The 9,503-nt window shown below is 30.6% G+C and overlaps 2 pseudogenes; both read left to right on the plus strand.

Annotated features, from left to right (window-relative positions):
- The first annotated feature begins 510 nt into the window (after positions 1-510).
- Positions 511-3,196, plus strand: LOC146900350 (uncharacterized; annotated as a pseudogene).
- Positions 3,197-5,252: 2,056 nt separating this feature from the next.
- Positions 5,253-7,793, plus strand: LOC146900351 (uncharacterized; annotated as a pseudogene).
- The last annotated feature ends 1,710 nt before the right edge of the window (positions 7,794-9,503 follow it).

Raw genomic sequence — 9,503 nt, forward strand, 5'->3', positions numbered from 1 at the left:
TTTGGGCTTTAGGCAGAGTGACAAACACTACTTGAAAACCCACACACACAAATGAGAGATGTCGGGTTCAAATCTTGATAACCATGAAAATGTATATTCTAACAATCTTGACATTTCCAATTGAGTTAGGTCTCACTCTTTCATTAAAAAAATTGAGCTAGGTCTCATGAACAATTAATTGTACAATCTAATAAACTAAATTCGTGATTCACCCATGATCAAAATGACTCGTATTAATTTTTTAATCACTATATGTAATAACAATAAACGAGTAATTAAAATAAAGAAACAAATATCATAAATAATTTTAAAAGTTACAATTGTCTTCGGAAATATCAATCGACTTTCAACTTTTATTAATTAAAAATATATTCTTGGTCAAAACAAAATTAAAAAAATAATTCATTTTCTTCTTATAAATAGTTAGCAAGGCTTCAAGTTGGTCACGCTCCACCATCAAATTGCTTGCTTCACCCCCTCCCTCCCAAAGAGTGCATTTTTTTTTCTCCAATGGACAATGATGATTGGGATCTCTTTTCTATTGTTCGTAGCTGCAAAGCTACCACTTTTGCTACTCCTACCACCAATTTTGAAACTCCACCTCCAACTCTAACCACCACAACCAATAACATCATATCTCCTCAAAACCCCACACCTCCATGCTTTGATGATTTTAGTTTTACCAAGGAGAATAACTCAGCCCCAATTACCCCACTTAAACCGAATGATTTCATAGAGCTTGACAAATTGATAATCAGTTTCAATCCAACAACCACTATCCCCACCCCTACTATCACTAGTATCCCAACCATCACTACCACCCCAACCACTACGCCTACCCCCTCAAGCACCACCATCCCTTCCCACATTACCACCAATACCATCACTAACACTAGTTTTCATGATTCCAATCAAAATTCCACCTTTTCTAATTTCCCAACACTCATCGAACAACAACAACTGCAACTAAATGAGTTTACTGAGCTAGAAAAAATGGTACTTAAATTCTACCCCAACACCACTATCCCCACCTCTACCATCACTGCTCACATCCCCACTACCACCATCTTCACTACCCCTACAACCACATTCGCCACCCTCACCACCACTACCCCTATCATACCTACCATCACTACTACAACGACTAATACTAGTGTTTGTAAAACAAATCAATATCTTACAATTTCTGACTATCAAATACTCGTCGAACAACAACAGAATCAACCAAACCGTAACAATGAAGTGTATGTTTCTGAACCCCATGCCCGCAGTGAAATCGCAACCAACAATTTTGATTGTGCATTCAACCATCCATCAATTCCACAACAACCCCTGAGAAAGCGCAATCAACTACCATTTCTACTACCTCGAACAAATTCTAGATTTTTACCAAATACACATCCGAAAAAACCAAAATTTAAATCAAGAAAAAGGTAAAGTATTTATTCCTATTATTTATTATATTTTAATTATATCAATTTTATTGTGACCTAAAATCATTATACATTTCATTTTTTTACAGAAAAAATAATAACCAAGTGACATTTGTGTGCCATGTGAGGGAAGACGAGCCTTCAGAAGATTCATGGGCATGGAAAAAATATGGAGAAAAACCCATTAAAGGGTCTCCACATCCAAGGTTTTTATGCATTAAACGCTCTAAATTTACATATTTGTCTTCTATTTCATGTTAAAAATAATAATTTTGTTACCTAAACACACACCCACCTAGAGTTTTAAATAGTGGTCGCAAAGACCATGATCCTTACCATTGGAAGAATTTTGTTACATAATACACACACCCAACTAGAGTTTTAAATAGTGACCGGAAGGACCATGATCCTTACCATTGGAAAGAATTGTAGTTAAATGCAACATATGTGGTCTTAATCGCGGTTGCATTTGCATTTCAATTTAAAAATATCAAAAGTTATTACTCCATTCTTTGCAATGAGCGACACATTTTCAAAATTAAATTTTGTGACAAAATTAATGTCACTATTAATTTTCAATGTACTGTTAATTGCTTTTTGGTTTGATATGTTCTTAGTCCATGCAGATGTAACATTTTTTGCGTTTAGTCCCTCTGTTTTTTAGGAAACACAATTACACCTTTGATCTTTGGTCTTTGATGTTTGTTTTAGTTTCCGCAAAATTTATTTATAGTGAAATTGGTCCCTTCAATATCCATTTTAATCCTTATTTTGATAGAATAAAATCAAATATTCTACATATTAGAGAGATCAATTCTAATATGAATAAAGTTTGCAGGAGTAAAACAAAACAATAAAGACCAAAAGAAAAAGTGGTATATTTTTAAAAAAAAAAGGAAGAAAAAGAAAAGAGAGGATATATTTGTAGGGACTAAAAATATATTTAAATATCACTTTTTATTTTTTTCAATTGTAATATTTAATTGATTTTAAACACATCACTCCTAAGATCTTTCACTTTATTTAAATCTCACTTCATTTATATATATTTTTTAAAATATGTATAAATTAAACCAATATGTTACTCAGTGTAAGACGGATCCAGATTGCATACCTTTATGTAAAACTCTCTCATGTATACATTTATATGTGTATGGTTTTATCTATTAAAATAGTAGGATTTAGAGGTGTTTGATATGAAAAGATATCAATGAATGTTTTTGTAGGAGCTACTACAAATGTAGAAGTTTCTGGGATTGTTCGGCAAAAAAACTAGTAGAGAAAAGCAAAACCAGTGAGAACACTTATGTTGTGACATATAAAGGAGAACACAATCATGAAAAACCAGCAGTTAATCAGAACTCTGTTGTTGGAACCCCCCGAAACAAGTCATCAAAGACTAGATTATGCATTGGCAAAGAAGCTGGATCTTGCGCAAATGTCAGAAACTTGGAATCGCCTAATATGGCTATGTTGCCTTAGATCAGCCAGAGAGCAACGAGGCTCAAGTTCTTACCGATACGTCTATGGAGTTTTTGGGAAGCTCTGATGACGATGTCATTTTGATACCAAACATGACACCTATGTTAGAGGATCTCTTGATGGGCTCCAACCAGATCAATAGTGGTGCTCTATTCCCTTAGTTTGGTCTAACTCAAATAGATTTCTTGGTTCGAGCCTATTAGGTTTTGTATCGACCCCTAAATAATGTATGATTCACTGGTATTTCTAATTGATGCAATATTGCACAAAATAAAAATTATTAATTGCTTAATTTTCTATATACCCATTACTCTTTATCAATAATCTTTCCTATAAAAAAATATTTTCTGTTTCTATTGAAAAAGTTAGCAATTAATAATCTTTATTCAGTGAAACTTTGCACACATTGAGAAAAACATTAAAAAAATCATATGTATGTTTTAGTTTTATTATGTTTTCTATTTTTATTCTCAAATAAATATTTATATTATATATTTTGCAAAAACACAAATTTTAATACCTAATTATTTTGCAAAAACACAAATTTTAATACCTAATATTTTTTGGTAGAGGCCGGGGTTTGAACCCCTGACCTTGCATATATTATGCATTGTACATACCAATTGAGCTAAGCTCACGGGGACTTAATACATAATTTATGATCTTATTTTTGTTTTTGAGTAAATTACATAAATAAATATTTTCATTATATCTATTAATTTTGAACCACTATTTAAGAAAAATAAATTCATTTCCTCATAATTTAAATGTCAATGATGATTAAATTTAAATATTTTGTTATTAATTTTATAATTTAGAATATAGAATTTACTTTTAAATAACCATAATATATCAACTTTAGTAATTTTTTACTCATTTTAATTTTATTTTGTGTTATTTTATATTTTATAATAGGGTTTAAAACTATATATGCAAATGAAATTGTAAATAAAAATAGAGAAAAATATGACTATGAATTTAAATTTTGACTATATTAAAATAAACTCACAGTGCTATTTTTCTCCAGGGTGCGTTAGATTGTTTTTGCTATATTATTAGAAATAAAAAAATTATTAAGGGAGGAAATTGTAGATTTTAACGTAAGAGAATAAGGGGATGTAATTCAAGCTTATTTCAGGAGAGGGGAGTGAAATAGTTTTCTAATATTATTTGCAGAAGAGGAGTAGATATTTTAACATAAAAGGAGAGAGAAGTGTAATTTATGTCTCTTTAAGAGAGGAGAATGTCATTTACTCTTTGTTTTTTTAAATAAGAATTTTATGATTTTATTTAATTGTGAGTTGTGTCGCATGTGGATATTTTCAATGAGTTTTTTGGTGGTGCTCGGGGTTTGAATCCCGAAGCTTGCATATATTATGCATTGTCCATACCAACTGAGCTAAGCTCACAAGGACATTTTCAATGAGTTTAACATTTAATAAAAGAAGTATTAAACTTTGTTAAAAAAATAAATTAAGTATGAAACTAATTATGTTTTAAAAACTAATAATAGACATTCCCTAAGAAAAACATATAATAGACCTTTATTTCTATTTTTTACGACAGGAATTCAAGATATTTCATTCATAGTGGAAATATCCATACAACGCAGAGAACATGATAAAAAAAAAAAATTGAAGACTAGCCACGGATGATCAGGGGCGGATCTAGACATTTGGTTTATTTGGGGCTAAAATTTTAAAGAAACAATGCAAACTATATTAAAAATAAAAAATAACATTGTTGATACAATACATTACAATGAAAATCGTCTCCTATCCATTTGTTGAAAATGAGCTAAAATGATTACATTGCTAATTGTTAAAAGAACATCTCTTTCTATATAGTAAGTTACAAGACGATTATTTAGCCACACAAATGAGAGATGTCGGGTTCAAATCTTGATAACCATGAAATTGTATATTCTAACAATCTTGACATTTCCAATTGAGTTAGGTCTCACTCTTTCATTAAAAATATTGAGCTAGGTCTCACAGACAATTAATTGTACAATCTAATAAACTAAATTCGTGATTCACCCATGATCAAAATGACTCGTATTAATTTTTTAATCACTATATGTAATAATAATAAACGAGTAATTAAAATAAAGAAACAAATATCATAAATAATTTTAAAAGTTACAATTGTCTTCGGAAATATCAATCGACTTTCAACTTTTATTAATTAAAAATATATTCTTGGTCAAAACAAAATTAAAAATATAATTCATTTTCTTCTTATAAATAGTTAGCAAGGCTTCAAGTTGGTCACGGTCCACCATCAAATTGCTTGCTTCACCCCCCTCCCTCCCAAAGAGTGCATTTTTTCTCTCCAATGGACAATGATGATTGGGATCTCTTTTCTATTGTTCGTAGCTGCAAATCTACCACCTTTGCTACTCCTACCACCAATTTTAAAACTCCACCTCCAACTCTAACCACCACAACCAATAACATCATATCCCCTCAAAACACCACACCTCCATGCTTTGATGATTTTAGTTTTACCGAAGAGAATAACTCAACCCCAATTACCCCACTTAAACCAAATGATTTCATAGAGCTTGACAAATTGATAATCAGTTTCAATCCAACAACCACTACCCCCCACCCCTACTATCACCAGTATCCCAACCATCACTACCACCCCAACCACTCCTCCTACCCCCTCAAGCACCATCATCCCTTCCCACATTACCACCAATACCATCACTAACACTAGTTTTCATGATTCCAATCAAAATTCCACCTTTTCTAATTTCCCAACACTCATCGAACAACAACAGCTGCAACTAAATGAGTTTACTGAGCTAGAAAAAATGATACTTAAATTCTACCCCAACACCACTATCCCCACCTCTACCATCACTGCTTGCACCCCCACTACCACCATCTTCACTACCCCTACAACTACTATCCCTACAACCACATTCGCCACCCTCACCACCACCACCCCTATCATACCTACCATCACCACTACAATGACTAATACTAGTGTTTATAACACAAATTGATATCTTACAATATCTGATTATCAAATACTTATCGAACAACAACAGAATCAACCAAACCGTAACAATGAAGTGTATGTTTCTGAACCTCATGCCCGCATTGAAATCGCAACCAACAATTTTGATTGTGCATTCAACCATCCATCGATTCCACAACAACCCCTGAGAAAGCGCAATCAACTACCATTTCTACTACCTCGAAGAAATTCTAGATTTTTACCAAATAGACATCCGAAAAAACCAAAATTTAAATCAAGAAAAAGGTAAAGTATTTATTCCTATTATTTATTATATTTTAATTATATCAATTTTATTGTGACCTAAAATCATTATGCATTTCATTTTTTTTACAGAAAAAATAATAACCAGGTGACATTTGTGTGTCATGTGAGGGAAGACGCGCCTTCAGAAGATTCATGGGCATGGAAAAAATATGGAGAAAAACCCATTAAAGGGTCTCCACATCCAAGGTTTTTATGCATTAAACGCTCTAAATTTTCATATTTGTCTTCTATTTCATGTTAAAACTAATAATTTTGTTACCTAAACACACACCCACCTAGAGTTTTAAATAGTGATCGCAAAGACCATGATCCTTACCATTGGAAAGAATTGTAGTTAAATGCAACATATGTGGTCTTAATCGCGGTTGCATTTGCAATTCAATTTAAAAATATCAAAAGTTATTACTCCATTCTTTGCAGTTAACGACACATTTTCAAAATTAAATTTTGTGACAAAATGAATGTCACTATTAATTTTCAATGTACTGTTAATTGCTTTTTGGTTTGATATGTTCTTAGTCCCTGCAAATGTAACATTTTTTGTGTTTAGTCCCTGTGTTGTTTAGGAAAAACAATTACACCTTTGATCTTTGGTCTTTGATGTTTGTTTTAGTTTCCGCAAAATTTATTTATGGTGAAATTGGTCCCTTCAATATCCATTTTAATCCTTATTTTGATAGAATAAAATCAAATATTCTAGATATTAGAGAGATAAATTCTAATATGAATAAAGTTTGCCGGAGTAAAACAAAACAATAAAAACCAAAAGAAAAAAGTGGTATATTTTTTAATAAAAGGAAGAAAAAAAAGAGAGAGGATATATTTGTAGGGACTAAAAACATATTTAAATCTCACTTTTTATTTTTTTTCAATTGTAATATTTAATTGATTTTAAACACATCACTCTTAAGTCAGTATCTTTCACTTTATTTAAATCTCACTCCATTTATATATATTTTTTTTAAAATATGTATAAATTAAACCAATATGTCACTCAGTGTAAGACAGATTCAGATTGCATACCTTTATGTAAAACTCTCTCATGTATACATTTTTATGTGTATGGTTTTATCTATTAAAATAGTACGATTTAGCGGTGTTTGATATGAAAAGATATCAATGAATGATTTTGTAGGAGCTACTACAAATGTAGAAGTTTCTGGGATTGTTCGGCAAAAAAACTAGTAGAGAAGAGCAAAACCAGTGAGAACACTTATGTTGTGACATATAAAGGAGAACACAATCATAAAAAACCAGCAGTTAATCAGAACTCCGTTGTTGGGACCTCCCGAAACAAGTCATCAAAGACTAGATTATGCATTGGCAAAGAAGCTGGATCTTGCGCAAATGTCAGAAACTTGGAATCGCCTAATATGGCTATGTTGCCGTTAGATCAGCCAGAGAGCAATGAGGCTCAAGTTCTTACCGATACGTCTATGGAGTTTTTGGGAAGCTCTGATGACGATGTCATTTTGATACCAAACATGACACCTATGTTAGAGGATCTCTTGATGGACTTCAACCAGATCAATAGTGGTGCTCTATTCTCTTAGTCTGGTCTAACTCAAATAGCTTTCTTGGTTCGAGCCTATTAGGTTTTGTATCAGCCCTAAATAATGTATGATTCACTGGTATTTCTAATTGATGCAATATTGCACAAAATAAAAATTATTAATTGCATAATTTTCTATTTACCCATTACTCTTTATCAATAATCTTTCCTATAAAAAAATATTTTCTGTTTCTATTGAAAAAGTTAGCAATTAATAATCTTTATTCGGTGAAACTTAGCACAGATTGAGAAAAACATTAAAAAAATCATATGTATGTTTTAGTTTTATTATATTTTCTATTTTTATTCTCAAATAAATATTTATATTATATACTGCAAAAACACAAATTTTAATACCTAATTTTTTTGGTAGAGGTCGGGGTTTGAACCCCGGACCAAGCATATATTATGCATTGTCCATACCAACTGAGCTAAGCTCACGGGGACTTAATACCTAATTTATGATCTTATTTTTGTTTTTGACTAAATTACATAAATAAATATTTTCATTATATCTATTAATTTTGAACCACCATTTAAGAAAAATAAATTCATTTCCTTATAATTTAAATGTCAATGATGATTAAATTTAAATATTTTGTTATTAATTTTATAATTTAGAATATAGAATTCACTTTTAAATAACCATACTATATCAACTTTAGTAATTTTTCACTCATTTTAATTTTATTTTGTGTTATTTTATATTTTATAATAGGGTTTAAAACTATATGCAAATGAAATTGTAAATAAAAATAGAGAAAAATATGGATTTAAATTTTGATTATATTAAAATAAACTCACAGTACTATTTTTCTCCGGGGTGCGTTAGATTGTTTTTGCTATATTATTAGAAATAAAAAAAAATTATTAAGGGAGGAAATTGTAGATTTTAACATAAGAGAATAAAGGGATGTAATTCAAGCTTATTTCAGGAGAGGGGAGTGAAATGTTTTCTAATATTATTTGCAGAAGAGGAGTAAATATTTTAACATAAAAGGAGAGGGAAGTGTAATTTATGTCTCTTTCAAGAGAGGAGAGTGTCATTTACTCTTTGTTTTTTAAATAAGAATTTTATGATTTTATTTAATTTGTTTTTTAAATAAGAATTTTATGATTTTATTTAATTGTGAGTTGTGTCGCATGTGGATATTTTCAATGAGTTTTTTGGTGGTGGCCGGGGTTTGAACGCTGGACCTTGCATATATTATGCATTGTCTATACCAACTGAGCTAAGCTCACAAGAACATTTTCAATGAGTTTAACATTTAATAAAAGAAGTTTTAAACTTTGTTAAAAAAATAAATTAAGTATGAAACTAATTATGTTTTAAAAACTAATAATAAACATTCCCTAAAAAAAACAAATAATAGACCTTTATTTCTATTTTTTACCACAGGAATTCAAGATATTTCATTCATAGTGGAAATATCAATACAACACAGAGAACATGATAAAAAAATTGAAGACTAGCCACGAATGATCAGGGGCGGATCTAGACATTTGGTTTATCTGGGGCTAAAATTTTAAAGAAACAATGCAAACTATATTAAAAATAAAAAATAACATTGTTGATACAATACATTACAATGAAAATCGTCTCCTATCCATTTGTTGAAAATGAGCTAAAATGATTACATTGCTAATTGTTAAAAGAACATCTCTTTCTATATAGTAAGTTACAAGACGATTATTTAGCCACTGATCATCCATTTAGTTACGTAGTTGACTCTTCACAA

The sequence above is a fragment of the Medicago sativa genome, chromosome 8, assembly GCF_051527215.1.
Source record: "Medicago sativa cultivar Bolivia chromosome 8, Bolivia_mono, whole genome shotgun sequence".
Taxonomy (NCBI): domain Eukaryota; kingdom Viridiplantae; phylum Streptophyta; class Magnoliopsida; order Fabales; family Fabaceae; genus Medicago; species Medicago sativa.